The 15,731-nt window shown below is 45.9% G+C and overlaps 1 long non-coding RNA gene across 1 annotated transcript; it reads left to right on the top strand.

The window, feature by feature from the left end:
* The first annotated feature begins 6,397 nt into the window (after window positions 1-6,397).
* Window positions 6,398-8,915, top strand: LOC118559525. Its single transcript, XR_004928912.1, has 3 exons — window positions 6,398-6,443; window positions 7,750-7,920; window positions 8,577-8,915. It is a non-coding gene; the product is annotated as an uncharacterized LOC118559525 (long non-coding RNA).
* Window positions 8,916-15,731: the final 6,816 nt, after the last annotated feature.

Genomic DNA, 15,731 nt, shown 5'->3' with positions numbered 1-15,731 from the left:
TGTTTCTGGCACTTTTACATTCAGGACATTCATTTTCTACATTTGATCATTATTTTGTTCCTGTTTCGTGTTAACCTGCAGCCTGGTGGCTTCAGCTCACATCTTTCATTCTTTATTCAGATTGGAGGAACTGCAGGTTTGTCAAGATCAGCTGTAAACATCTGGTCTCTGCTCTGAAGTCCAACCCGTCCCATCTGACAGAACTGGACCTGAGCTACACGACCTGAAAGATGGTGGAGTGAAGGAGCTCTGTGGTTTCCTTCCTCCAGACTCCCCTCTGCAAACTACAGACACTGAGGTCAGACTCCATGTTTTAGTTCTGATATCTTTGATGTGAAAGTTGTTGTTGACACTAAACTGCAGACATCTGGCTGATATTCTACTGATCCACACTGAGGATCTTCATGGTAAAGTCTGCTTTCTTCTTCACTGCTTTGCTCCACTTAAAGTTTCTTTCTTTTCTAACTTCCTGTCAGCATTTATTCAATAATCAGCAGAAAACATGAAACAATGAGCTGAATTTCAGTTAGAGTTGCAGCTTTTATCCGAACTGAGGAAGAGGAAAGAGAGAAGAAATAAAATGCTGATGTTTCATTTATTTGAAGGTTTTTAATCTCTTTAAACCTTCATCAGGTCAGTTTTTCTCCATTTTCTACAGGATGATGTTAAAATAATTGAATAAGTGGATGTAATGGAGCTGAAAAGCAAAGTACAGATCTTCTATTGTAATAAATCTTTGCTGAGTTTGTTCCTGGACTTCCATCTGATTTTATCAACAAATCTAAATCTTCCACCTGCCCACTTGATCCCATCCCGTCTGCCCTGGTCAAATCCTGCCTCCACGCTCTTCTCCCCTTCATAACTGCCATCATTCACTCCTCTCTTGGTTCTGGAATTGTTCCATCTCTTTTCAAAACTGCTATTATCACTCCTATTGTGAAGAAACCTGGACTAGTTCCCAACAATTACAATAATCTCAGGCCAATTTCAAATTTACCTTTTTATTTAAAAAATAATGGAAAAAACAGTCGCTTCTCAACTTCATTCTCACTTAACTCACAACAAGCTTTATGAACAGTTCCAGTCTGGCTTCCGTCCCCGTCATAGCACTGAAACCGCCCTCTTAACAATAACCAATGATCTTTTAATAGCAGCTGACTCTGGTCTAATTTCCATCCTCATTCTTCTTGATCTAAGTGCAGCCTTTGACACAGTTTCACACTCTACCCTACTCCATCAACTTTATACAATTGGCATCACTCATTCTCCCCTAGCCTGGTTTCAATCCTATCTTTCTGGCTGCACTCAGTTTGTTCAGATTAAGTCATATCGTTCCAACTCCTCTCCAGTTACCACCGGTGTTCCCCAAGGCTCTGTTCTAGGACCCCTACTCTTTATCATCTACATTCTCCCCCTTGGCAATATCTTTAGGAAATTCAACATCAATTTTCACTGTTATGCGGATGACACCCAGCTCTATCTTTCTTGTACACCAAACTCTTCATTCCCACCTCCTTCATTAATCTCCTGCTTAACCGAAATAAAATCCTGGTTCACCTCCAACTTTCTTAAATTGAATAATGACAAGACAGAAATCCTCTTAGTGGGAACAAAATCTACTTTATCCAAAGCTGACAGTTTCTCCCTTTCATTTGACAACTCCATAATCTCCCCCTCACCTCAGGTCAAGAGTCTGGGTGTCATCCTTGATAGCACCTTGTCCTTCTCCTCTCACATTAACAACCTTACCCGCTCCGCTTACTTTCACTTACGCAATATCAATCGCCTTCGCCCCTCTCTCTCCCCTAGCTCCACCTGCACTCTTGTTCATAGTCTGGTCACTTCCCGCATAGATTACTGTAATTCTCTTCTTTTCAGTCTTCCTCAAAAATCCATTCACAAGCTTCAGTCAGTACAAAACTCAGCAGCTGGCATCATTTCTAGAACCCCCTCTTTTCATCACATCACCCCAGTCCTGCAGCAGCTCCACTGGCTACCTGTGAAGTTCACAATTCAGTTCAAAAATCCTCCTACTTACTTTTAAAGTAGTTCACTATCTCCCCCTCCATACCTTCTGATTTACTTCAAATTTCTACTCCCTCCCGCATACTTAGATCTTCTTCTACCTCTCACTTAGTTGTTCCTTCAGCCCGTCTCAGCACCATGGGGAGCAGAGCTTTTTCTGGAATTCTCTCCCCCCTGACATCTGCAGCACCGAGTCTTTACCCGTGTTCAAATCAAAACTCAAAACCCACATGTTCAAGATTTCCTTTTCATTATGATTTTATATCACTTTCCTCTGTGTAATTTGTGTTGTTTCTTTTAATTTTGACGACTGCTTTTACCATTTATTGTTTTTACATGTACAGTGACCTTGAGTGTTTGGAAGGCGCTTGAAATAAAATGTATTATTATTATTATAATTTATCAGCCTCCTCCTCCATCAGCCTCCTCCTCCCTCTGCTCCTCCTTTAGCCTCCTCCATCAGCCTCCTCCTCCCTCTGCTCCTCCATCAGCCTCCTCCATCAGCCTCCTCCTCCCTCTGCTCCTCTCTCTCTCCTCCTTCTTCTCTCCTCCTCCTCTCCTCCTTCTCTCCTCCCTCTCTCCTCCTCCCTCTCTCCTCCTCTCCTACCTCTCTCCTCCTCTCCTCCTCCTTCTCTCCTCCTCCTCTCCTTCTCACAGACTGATCACCAGAGGCTCCACGCTGCACCTCCTCTCTCCTCCTCCATCAGCCTCCTCCTCCTCCTCCATCAGCCTCCTACTCCCTCTGCTCCTCATCCATCAGCCTCCTCCTCCTCCTCCATTAGCCTCCTCCTCCCTCTGCCCGTCCATCAGCCTCCTCCTCCTGCATCAGCCTCCTCCTCCATTAGCCTCCTCCTCCCTCTGCTCCTCCATCAGCCTCCTCCTCCTCCTCCATTAGCCTCCTCCTCCCTCTGCCCGTCCATCAGCCTCCTCCTCCTGCATCAGCCTCCTCCTCCATTAGCCTCCTCCTCCCTCTGCTCCTCCATCAGCCTCCTCCTCCTGCATCAGCCTCCTCATCCTCCTCTCCTCCTCACAGACTGATCAGCAGAGGCTCCACGCTGCACCTCCTCTCTCCTCCACGGTTCAGAGGAGTCATGGAGACGGTTCTAGCGTCTCCAGAGCAGAGCGCTGCACCTCCTCTCTCCTCCTCCACGGTTCAGAGGAGTCTTGGAGACGGTTCTAGCGTCTCCAGAGCAGAGCGCTGCACCTCCTCTCTCCTCCACGGTTCAGAGGAGTCATGGAGACGGTTCTAGCGTCTCCTGAGCAGAGCACTGCACCTCCTCTCTCCTCCTCCACGGTTCGGAGGAGTCATGGAGACGGTTCTAGCGTCTCCAGAGCAGAGCGCTGCACCTCCTCTCTCCTCCTCCACGGTTCAGAGGAGTCATGGAGGCGGTTCTAGCGTCTCCTGAGCAGAGCGCTGCACCTCCTCTCTCCTCCTCCACGGTTCGGAGGAGTCATGGAGACGGTTCTAGCGTCTCCAGAGCAGAGCGCTGCACCTCCTCTCTCCTCCATGGTTCAGAGGAGTCATGGAGACGGTTCTAGCGTCTCCAGAGCAGAGCGCTGCACCTCCTCTCTCCTCCTCCACGGTTCGGAGGAGTCATGGAGACGGTTCTAGCGTCTCCAGAGCAGAGCGCTGCACCTCCTCTCTCCTCCTCCGCGGTTCGGAGGAGTCATGGAGATGGTTCTAGCGTCTCCAGAGCAGAGCGCTGCACCTCCTCTCTCCTCCACAGTTCAGAGGAGTCATGGAGACGGTTCTTGCGTCTCCAGAGCAGAGCGCTGCACCTCCTCTCTCCTCCACGGTTCAGAGGAGTCATGGAGATGGTTTTCTAGCGTCTCCAGAGCAGAGTGCTGCACCTCCTCTCTCCTCCTCCACGGTTCAGAGGAGTCATGGAGACGGTTCTAGCGTCTCCAGAGCAGAGCGCTGCACCTCCTCTCTCCTCCACGGTTCAGAGGAGTCATAGAGATGGTTCTAGCGTCTCCAGAGCAGAGCGCTGCACCTCCTCTCTCCTCCACGGTTCAGAGGAGTCATGGAGACGGTTCTAGCGTCTCCAGAGCAGAGCGCTGCACCTCCTCTCTCCTCCTCCACGGTTCAGAGGAGTCATGGAGACGGTTCTAGCGTCTCCAGAGCAGAGCGCTGCACCTCCTCTCTCCTCCACGGTTCAGAGGAGTCATGGAGACGGTTCTAGCGTCTCCAGAGCAGATCGCTGCACCTCCTCTCTCCTCCTCCACGGTTCAGAGGAGTCATGGAGACGGTTCTAGCGTCTCCAGAGCAGAGCGCTGCACCTCCTCTCTCCTCCACGGTTCAGAGGAGTCATGGAGGCGGTTCTAGCGTCTCCAGAGCAGAGCGCTGCACCTCCTCTCTCCTCCTCCACGGTTCAGAGGAGTCATGGAGACGGTTCTAGCGTCTCCAGAGCAGACCGCTGCACCTCCTCTCTCCTCCACGGTTCAGAGGAGTCATGGAGACGGTTCTAGCGTCTCCAGAGCAGAGCGCTGCACCTCCTCTCTCCTCCTCCACGGTTCACAGGAGTCATGGAGACGGTTCTAGCGTCTCCAGAGCAGAGCGCTGCACCTCCTCTCTCCTCCTCCACGGTTCAGAGGAGTCATGGAGACGGTTCTAGCGTCTCCAGAGGAGAGCTCTGCACCTCCTCTCTCCTCCACGGTTCAGAGGAGTCATGGAGACGGTTCTAGCGTCTCCAGAGCAGAGCGCTGCTCTCCTGTCAGAACTGCAGGAACTCCTGGATAAAGACGTCATTTCCAGGGTTCTCCACGGGGTTCTATTGCCTTTATTTACTGGCTCTGATCACAGAGAGATGGTTCCACATGCTGACAGTCAGACAGCTGCTGGAGAACGTTCTCCAGAACCACTGGTTCTCCTCCATAGATCTGAAGGACTACTTCCATGTTCCATCATCCCCAAACACAGGAAGTATCTGCGCTTCTCCTTCCAGGGGATTCCCTGTCACTACAACCTGCCGTTGGGTTCCTCTCTGGTTCCACGCACGTTCTCCAGATGCCGCTGCGCTCTGCAGGGATGAGAATCCTCTTTTATGTGGACCACCTGCTCTTGCTGGCTCGGTCCAGAGAGGAAGCGGCGGTGCAGACCAGAGCTCTGGCTCCACAGCTGACAGAACTGGGTTCTCCATAAAGTGCTAAAAGGTTGTGTTCTGCGTCCCAGCTGCTAGGAGCTAAACTGGGCCACCATGAGAGCCCAGAGCAGACGCTGTCAGCGCTGCTCCGCCGGGTCACACCTCCACACAGTGACAGCTCTGTCCGTCATGCGGCTGCTGGGGATGACGTCAGCGGCCCACCTGCTGCTTCCGCTGGCTCTGCTTCATAGGAGGCGCCTGCCTGCAGAGATGCTTCACCCGCCTGCGCAGAGACCCTGTGGCCAGAAGAGGCAGAGGATGACTGCAGTCCCTCCGTCAGTGGGAGCCCACCTGGCCCACTGGGGAAACCCCCCCACTGTGTCAGAGGGAGTTGCCCTCAGCAGACCAGAGTCACACGTCCCGGTGTTCACAGACGCTGTCAGGCTGGGAGGAAGGTGTCTGTCCCAGGTAGTGGCAGAGAAGTGGCCACACCACATGTCTCTCCACATAAAGGTGCTGAAGCTGACTCAGCATTTTGCTCCTCCATCTGCTGCGGGACCAGCAGCTTCTGATCCACACCCACAACAGGCTCACAGCAGCGGCATAAAGCGCCAAGGCTGCTGCTTTAGCTTGAAGATGAATCCAGAACAATGTGAGCTGAAACTCTGTTAAATGATCCATGTTTAGAACATTGTGGCTCTGAGAACCACTGTTCTAGCAGAACCCTGAGCCAGACTAGAAGACAGCAGCATTTTAAACAGACGCCAGAGCCATCAGACTTAAATATCCAGCAGCAGCAAGTGATCATGGATGGATTTATGTTCAAGGAGAGTTTATTGTTGGCTGCTAATCTCCAAGCTCTAGTGCCCCCCCCCCCCCCAACCCTAAGCCCAGAACATCTTCATCAGCAGCCGCCACTGCTGAGAACCACACCTTGATCTGGACCTTCACACGCCATGATAACATGTTCTGGTTCTGCTGGCTTTAACTCTTTAAACCAGTTCTACTGGATCACATATCAGACATCAGTTCATCATGTTTCTGGCACTTTTACATTCAGGGACATTCATTTTCTACATTTGATTATTTATTTGTTCATGTTTCAGTTTTAACCTGCATCCTGGTGGCTTCAGCTCACATCTTTCATTCTTTATTCAGATTGGATAACTGCAGTTTGTCAGAGATCAGCTGTAAACATCTGGTCTCTGCCCTGAAGTCCAACCCGTCCCATCTGACAGAACTGGACCTGAGCTACAACAAAGACCTGAAAGATGGTGGAGTGAAGGAGCTCTGTGGTTTCCTCCAGACTCCCCTCTGCAAACTACAGACACTGAGGTCAGACTCCATGTTTTAGTTCTGATATCTGTGATGTGAAAGTTGTGTTGACACTAAACTGCAGACATCTGGCTGATATTCTACTGATCCACACTAAGGATCTTCATGGTAAAGTCTGCTTTCTTCTTCACTGCTTTGCTCCACTTAAAGTTTCTTTCTTTTTCTAACTTCCTGTCAGCATTTATTCAATAATCAGCAGAAAACATGAAACAATGAGCTGAATTTCAGTTTAGAGTTGCAGCTTTTATCCAGAACTGAGGAGGGGAGAAGAAATAAAATGCTGATGTTTCATTTATTTGAAGGTTTTTAATCTCTTTAAACCTTCATCAGGTCAGTTTTTCTCCATTTTCTACAGGATGATGTTAAAATAATTGAATAAGTGGATGTAATTGAGCTGAAAAGCAAAGTTCAGATCTTGTATTGTAATAAATCTTTGCTGAGTTTGTTCCTGGACTTGGAGCCAGTTTTTAATGTTGTCTCTCTGTGTAACTGAGTCTGAGCCCTGATCTCAGGTCAGAAGCGGACAGCATTGGGACCCCCAGTGTGTAGAAATGCCCCTCATGTGAAGCGGCTCAGAGGGGATTCAAGCCAGTTTAGAAAAGTCAATTTCAGCTCCTGGAATCTGCGTGACAGGAACAAATCTAGAATCCCTGATTGATGCTTCAGCACTTTTAGAAGCTCTGAAGGATTTTACTGACTAAAACACTCAGACACAACATGTCACAGTAGCAGGTTCTGCTTCTGGGAGCTTCAGCTCCTAAAGTCAGTTTACATGAAATATTCTCCATCACATCATGTTTTTATGGCTGTGGAATCATTAAAATAGTTCATTTATCTGCATTAATCTCCATTTGTTCACACATTAACATTCATGAGGTGCTTTGCATGGAGCGTTTCTGCTTGAATCTGGGCGTGTAGAGGGCAGAACCTGAGCCAGAACCTGGTACCAAATGTATCGCTACAGCTGGGATCTAGAAAGGAAAATGGCTGCTGCTGTGCCTGAGCATGGTTTGATTCATCTGAATATTTTTACCATACTCCATTTTCTTTTTCTTGGTGTTCACTTTTAGTAGGGATTCCACACAAAGTTTGTAAATGAGAGCCAGGACTGTAAAAACTGCTAAACAAGTTTTAACTGTTGAAAGTTCTGATATTGTTGATTGTTGAAGAGCTGAAGTCAGCAGGTCTTTATTGAAGCAGCAGCTTGTTGTCATTAATATTAATGAGAGTTCTTTAACTGGTTCTGTTGGACTGTTAGAACCTGCATCCTGGTGGCTTCAGCTCACATCTTTCATTCTTTATTCAGCTTGTTTCAATGCAGTTTGTCAAAGATCAGCTGTAAACATCTGGTAACGGCGCTGAAGTCCAACCCGTCCCATCTGACAGAACTGGACCTGAGAGAGAACAACCTGAAGGAGTCAGATGTTCAGCAGCTGGAGGATCTTGTAAAGAGTCCAGACTACAAACTAAAAACTCTGTAAGTAGATGGTTGGAGTGAGTCCAGCTGCTGTCAGCAGAACTGTTCTGAACCCAGTTGGTACCAAAGCAAAGATCCAGTGTTTCCAGTAAAGCTGCAGCTTCTCAGTGGGAGGAGAATGGTGACAGGCTTCCTGATTGGACACAAAGACAACAATGAGCCAATCAGAGGAGCCAGCAGCTTGTTGTCTTCCTGTCTTTGTGTCCATGTGAAGATGACTGTTGTTGTTGTGTTGATGTCTTCCAGCTGACAGCCTTCCACCATGTCTAGAGACAGTGGTCCTCATTCATCAAGCTGTGGAGCATCAGATCTGATCTCACACTCTTTGTTCTCTCATTTCAACAGCAAACAGCTGATCAGTTTCATCTTAGTCACAGCTCTGAGATCAGTCTGACTGCAGCCTGCAAATCACTGATTTCACAGCCCATCATTCCATTTAGTCACCATGTGGTCCTTCTACAGAGCACAAGCTCTGCTGAAGTCCACTCAGCACATCTGGACATGTGTCCTTCTCTCACTAGTTTCATCCAGATGTGTTCAGGGACAGCCTCCATGTTTCTTAGTCAGCTGATGTTTCAGGAACAGATGTTCATGGTCAGCTTCCAGAGGCTGAAACACTCACTGATCTCCTCTGTTGCTCCTTCTTCTCTCTGCAGGAGGTGGAGGTCCTGATGATCTTAGTGGAGGAGAGAAGCTGAGCTGTCCTGATGATCCAGAGGTTGAAGCTGCAGCAGTTTGACTTTAAAGAGACTCTGACTGGATCCTGATGATGAACTCTGACCTTAGAGATGTTGATCCTGTTTATCTGATCATGTCTGTTATTTAGTGTCTGATATTGTTTGTCTCTGTGGACCAATGAGGATCAAAGGAAAACTAAGCTGCATTTAGTGGCTCCGTGGAGTTTTGATCTGAATCTGATGAAACTGCAAAGTTGATCTTTTTTCTCTCTGCCTCATTTTCAGCCTGTAACCCAGAAATCTGAAATAAAGCTCAACTCTAAAGTTTTCAGGCTGCATGTTTGCTTCACTGTGATGCAGTTTCTGCAGGTTTTTCAGCATATTTTAGATGTTTTCTGCAAATGTTTGGGCAGCTCTGCTTTTATCTGTTGCTGCAAACAGCTCAGTGAGTAAATGATGGTTTCTTCAATCAGAGGATGAAGCTTTTCTTCAGGATTTTACATCAAATCTGTTTATTTCCTTCTTTCTGAAGGTAAAATCTAAAAGTGAGTAAAGATAAAGTTTGATCTGCTCCAGTTTCTCCTTTGGTGAGCATGGAAACACTTTCTGCAGCAGCTCAGACACTTTCAGATCTTCTCTGGAGGATTTTCTCTGTTCTTCCTGCAGAACGGTTCTGGTTCTGTTGGATCTGAGGCTCATCATGCAGCTCTGCTCTGCTGAGGTCAGAACATAGATTTTAATCCTGTTTAGGGACTGTGGGGGTAAAACCTTCACCTGCAGCTCCTCATCAAGTCCACTGTGGACGTTGGAGAAGGAAAAGAGACGTGACGATTAATTAGAAAGAAGCAGACTTTGTGTCTGAGCCTCCATCTTTAATCCTCATATCTGGAGCTTTGGATCAGAACCATGACTTCCTCTTTATTATTAGATTTATTATTAACTTTAATATTATAGCTGCTCAGCTTTGTCCTCCTGGTTCTAATCACGTTCCTCCATCTTGGGGCTTTATTCAGTCTGAGAGGAAACAGGAAGTGACTGTGAGCTCACAGCTAAAGAATCTGAACAAACAGGTCGGTCCAAGATTCCCACTGAGAGAACAAAGGTTTAACTTCCTGGTTCAACTGTCAGAGAATAAAAACATCTTGTGTTTGCTGAGAAGATGTGAAGAATTAAAGCTGAAGCAGAAGCAGACTGGGTTCTGGTTCTGGTTCTGTTTACAGAGAGAAAACCAGGAGAAGTTAAGCCGCCCTGATCCAGCTTCTTCTCTTTGCTCTGATCTAAAGTGACTGCAGTCTGAACCTGACTAGACCTGCTTCTCCTGATCTCATCACACCTGACTCCTCTGAGGCTCCGCCCCTTCTCACAGGACAGGTGAGTCTACCTGTGTGGAACAAGGTTTAGATTCCTTTCTGCTCATCTCTGCATTGACAGCAAACTGGCCCTAAATGGCTGCCCAGTGCTGCAGTCAGTAGCTCTGTTAGCTTGCAGCAAGAAGATCCTGGGTTCAACACCTGCTTTACCTGGAAGAACCCAGGTAAAGCAGGTGTTCTCTCTGGGTACTCTGGCTTCCTGCCACAGTCCAGAAACATGATTGTTAGGTTAAATGGTGACTCTAAGTTACCCTTAGGTGTGTGAGGAGGAGACGGGATCAGAGTGTCTGATTACAGGGACATAATTGACTGCTTTGATTTTCTGCAAGCAGCTCTATAATAGATCAAAGCATATGGCTGTAATAAAAATAAGAATAATGGGCGTGATTGGGTGCCACAGTGGTTAGCACACACAACCCATGTACAGAGGCCTTAGTCCTCTAGGCGTTTGATGCAGGCTGGACTCTGACCTGTGGTCCTTTGCTGCATGTCTCTGCCCTCTCTGGTAGCCCCTTTGCTGTCAGCCCACTGTCTGAGAAACCAGCCACTAGTGCCGTAAAAACCTCAATAATAATATATACATCCTTAGATATGTGGCAACCTGAGGGGGGATTTTCTTTTACTTTGAAACACGCATGTTAAAGTTTACAATACGGGAAACCAACAGCGCCACCTGGGATAACTCCAGGAAAATGGTAATAAGGGCCCAGGTAAGTTCTGCTGGAAATGAGACACGATATAGAAAAGTCTACAAAACTTTATTAAACTTCAGTAGGTTTAATTCAACAATAACCTGGACTTGTGTTGTTTAAACAGTGAAAATTGAGTATAATTTTTTATTTGAAATGAAACCGAGGCTTAGCAATGGGGGGAAAGTGGTGAGGAGAAAAGGGAGCACCCTGGACACTACAGAAACACAGCAAACACAAGCAAAGGGTGCTCCAACACAACACAACCCAAAACACCAGGGCCACCAGGGCTCACCACTGCCACCACAGTAGCCTCAGTCCCTAAATGACAGACAAAACTACATCAATATGAGTAAAACAGTGATACAATGCCACTACAATATTGCACTGCATCCCATAAATGGTGCCACCAATGAAAGTTCAGCTAAGTCTTTAAAACATGTCTTTATAGGCAAAACAGCAGCGAGTGTCAATCCACGTTGAATGCTGATCAGAGGCTGGTCAGGTGGCTGTAACTGGTAAATTCCCAGCATGCCAGGTAAACAAGTCCACAATTCCTCCTCACAGTGTAGCTTCCTGCCAGCAAACAACAGGACAGATGGCTCCAGAGGTCTGAGGAGCAACAAAGAAGCCCAGCACAGTTTGACAAACAAAGACAAGCAGCTGAGTTCAACAGCAGCAGCCTTGTGGAGACCTGCTGATATACAGCAGCCAAGATTGGCCTTAAAGTGGCAGCGTACCATTTGTGCTGCTACATAGAGATACATAGATTATTATTATTTATTCATTATATATTTCTAGAACAAGGTAGATTTGGTCAGCTGGCATGAACCTGAGTCTCTGTGTTTATGTCACACGTGACTCTACTAGCTCCAAAATGCTTTTACACAAACCACCAGGAAATAATGATATTATTATACTATTTAAACCTTAGTGAACAGTTCTCCACATCCATAATGTAGCAGTGGGATGTTATTACACTAGATTGTCCAGTGAGAAGCTATTCCGCTAGGAAACTATATGAGCACCGGAGGCTTTTATTTTGAAAAGACGACAGATCCATTGACAAACAGCGGGTAACTTCCTGTTTCTAAATTATTATTTCTATTGAAATTTAAGGTGTTGTGAATGAAAATGTAAATAATGATCTTTGCTGGTGAAGCTATTGAGTTGATGGATTGTTGTTGTGAGTGTTAGTTGGGAGTTTAAAAGACAAATTAACGGATCATAGCATTATAGTCTGTGAAGGGTTTCCCGCGCTCTCCATCGCTCTTTCTGTTGGCATTCCGTGGGAGAAGCTATGAAGTTTGGTTTTCTGTCTTCAATAAGTGGATTTGAAGCATAATAAGTGACAGTTTGATGATTGTTGTTGTAAACTAATGTGCTGTGGAGCATTTAAAGCTTGTTAAAGAGTGCTAGAAGTGTGTTAGCAGTTGTTTAGCTGCTCTTATGCTAGCTGTGCGTCTCTGTCAGCCAATGATACGCTGCGCTTCATGCCTAAACTTATGCAGCCAATCACTGTCATGAGCAGAACTTTAGGCAGATGTGCCGCTTTTTTGTGAAGCGTACGCTAAAGACGAGATGAAGGAAGTAAATCCTGGTAAGCGCACTCTAATTATGGCCAAACGAGCCGGCTGTGGAGCATCCGCTGATCAAGGGAAAGCTGAAAAGAAATGCGGTACATTTAAAGTGGAATGGCTGTTGGAGCATGTACAAATAGAAGAAGGAGAGGTGAAACTGGGGGAGATTCTTTCTGTTTCAGGTGAGAAAGGACTGCGCTGCAAAGGATGCTGCCAAGCTAAAGTAGCAAGCGAGTTTTCAGAGGGAAAAGTGTGGACTGAGTGGAAGTTGGACTTCCTTAAAGGTCACATTCAGCATAAAACTCATCTGAATGCTGTTGGAATTTTACAAAGATTTAAGATGGAATGGAGATCAGCAGATTATTGCAGGAGAGCTCAAAAGATGGAGAAAAAAGGAATGAGCTGTCACAGAAAAAGAAATCTGACCCTGAGCAAGTTAAACTTCTCATTGATGACTTTCTACTCGCCATCAAAATAAATGCATCAATGCTATCGGTGCAGCAAACACATGATCACATGGCAGAGTATGTGAGTGGACCAGAAAGCTGGCCAAGCAAAAATGATTCCTTTGAATTTGTGAACTCGATCAATGAGAATAAATGCAGAATAAAACTATGCAGAGTGTTAAAATGCACCCTGGCATACTCTGATAGTAGATGAGAGCACAGACATAACGGTGCACAAGATGCTAGTCTTGTCTATTAAATCCAGGGAGGAAAATGATGTCAACTATAAAACATCATCCAGCTACCAGCATGCACTGCTGCTGATATTGTGCAGCCTATCAGCCAGTTCTACTCCAACCATGGATGGACTTGCAGAAGATGGTGATGCTGACATGTGATGGTGCCTCAGTAATGCTGGGGAAGCACAATGGAGCTGCAGCATTATTAAAAAGACATATAGCACACCTAGCTGAACAACATTGTGTGGCCCATAGAGAGGACCTGGGCATTGATGATGCCTGGAAAGATGTGCCTTTGATGCCAGATGTGCAAACTCTTCTTACAACTGGATATTCCACTTTCTCTCTGTCCACCGTGAAGAAATGGAGGAACTAGCAAAGATTCTCCATGAAGATACAGTCATCCAGGCCTCTGAGTGAAGTGTGATGGCTGTCACAGCTTTGAATGCTCTTCTGAGGAACGACACGGTGCTTGAGGAATACTGCAGAAGAGAAAGCAATGACAACAGGGATCCGCTGGCAAATTACTGCTACAAAAAGCTGAGTGATTCAAAGTTACTCTAACAGCTCTGGGAGATGTTTTAGGGGAGCTGGCACATCTCTGTGTTTCCTTCCAAAGACTTGATCTGTGAGGGAAGGACACAGAGACTGAGAAGTTGAGTTCTCAATACTTGAATGATGAGAAGAATGTGCAGTGGAGTGACCGTGTCAAAGAGCTGATGAGGACCTCATCAGCTGATGAGATAAACACCAGTCAGATTATTCTTTTCATTCCTAAGCTCTGTGATCACTTGGATGCTGGTTTCCCTGAAGGTGAATTAAGGGAGTGGTCTGCATTTGACATTGAAGCACTAAGCTCAGACATCAGTTGTGAGTATGGATCAGCAGGCATCGCTACACTGGCAAAGAAACATGAGGGCATTCTGCCTCTCATGCTCCTTAGAGACCATGAACAGTGAATATGCTGAGTTCAAGTACATAGTGAAGCAACAACTTAAACAAGGCTCAATCAGCACATTCTCACATATGGTGGCTGCAACACTTAGATGTGAGGAGCTAACAGAAACCTCACAGCTTCTGGATATTTGTGCTACTTTTCACGCATCCAGTGCAGATTGTGAAAGAGGCTTTAGTTTGATGAATCGCATCAAAGCAGCATCCAGAAATGGTCTTGAAGTAGAACATTTGGAGCAGCTGATGCGCATAAAGTCAACAGAAGAAGCAGGTGAAGCCATCAACCTGGACAAAGTCTACAACCACTGGAGAAGTGAGAAGGACAGACGAGAAAAATAAGGCAAACTTGAAATTACAGTGCAGATTATTCTGTGTTCTTGTGTTAATAAGGGCTTTTCATTTATGGATATTAATCACTAAATGTTGTTAATAAGTTAGAAGTTGTAGAAGAGCTGGCATCAAACTGGAATAATATCACAGAATCTTTTACTTCCTCTTCTATTCTACCTCCATGTTCAAAAGCAACTGTCTATACCTTTCTTATTTTATGTACCATGTGCTTGTGCTAAATGTCATTGGCCAAAATGTAAACAGTTTAATGGCAGTAAAATTTGAACTTTGAAAGACATGTCTGTCAGTTCTTCCTTAGCAGGTTCCCTACTCTGACATAAAATATACCAAACAGCTCATAAAGAAGATTTAGTCTTTTTCAGGTAATCGGTCTAAATCAGTTTTATCTAAACTGAGCAATCTAAAAGAAATGATTGCTTTAATCTGATTGTTATAGGCCATCTACAGGTAACTTGTTCTAATCATACAATCTCAGGTTTTTGACAGGCGGAACATTGATATAGCCTCAGTGCACGTGTGATGTTGCTCACTGAGGTCAGGTGATCGCTCAGGGAGTCTGTGTGTTTGCTAAGACACATGAAAAATTAGGGGGAACACTGGATGGAACATCCATGTGGGCTCCATGCTGGAAACGGGACCTAACGAGACCCCCTGAGCTGAGACAGCCAGCAAGTTGGCTAAATCAGACTTCTTAGCTTCAAGTATGTGAGTGTGGCGTTGGTCTGCTGTGGCTTCAAAGAAGTCTCTGAGCTCCTCCACCTCAGACTCCAGAGCCCTGACTGAACCACCAAGGCTTTGGTCACATTCTCAGTGGACTGCTGACACAACTGTCTCATCAGCACTTTGACAAAATCCACCATTGTTGGAAAGAAATAAAATCACATTTAGTGCTCTGGTGGTTTTTCCTAAAAAAGGCAAATGTATCTTTAAAGTTCCTCTCTTCCAATAAGGCTGTGTTAAAATGCCAATAAGCACTACTGGCTTTTACTCACTTTATAAAGACAGAGACTGTTACAGGTGAGTGACCAGAAAAACCAACAGGGCTGATTAAACCACTTTTAAACTATTAAAATGATGTTTAAACAATAAAAGCATGGAGCCTGGCCATAGAGAATAAATGATGTGCAGCATGAGTCCACGTGTTGCTGCTCACCATGAAAAGCTCTCCACACATCACAGCTCCTGAGCTTCCAGAAGCTGAATCAGGCGAGTGCCAGAGGCGGCATGAGGCTCTGCATGCTTCCTGTCTAAGCTGCTGTCCTCAGGACACTTCAAATCACCTCCAAGAAAGAAAGATTCCTCACTGCTACATTTCTCTACAACTTTATTCAAAGCATCTAGAAACACCAGCCTCTCCACTCCCACAACAGGAGCATAGATAGTAATAAACAGCATTTTTACTTTCTCATCCACTGCTCTTCTTTTCTACAGACGGCCTTTAATGAGCTCCTCAGATTCCAGCCACTGAGGAATAAAGTTTTTAGCAAAGAGAACTCCAACCCCAC

Source organism: Fundulus heteroclitus, unplaced genomic scaffold, assembly GCF_011125445.2.
Source record: "Fundulus heteroclitus isolate FHET01 unplaced genomic scaffold, MU-UCD_Fhet_4.1 scaffold_306, whole genome shotgun sequence".
In the NCBI taxonomy this organism is placed as follows: Eukaryota; Metazoa; Chordata; class Actinopteri; order Cyprinodontiformes; family Fundulidae; genus Fundulus; species Fundulus heteroclitus.
This window is presented reverse-complemented; position numbering and strand designations above follow the sequence as displayed.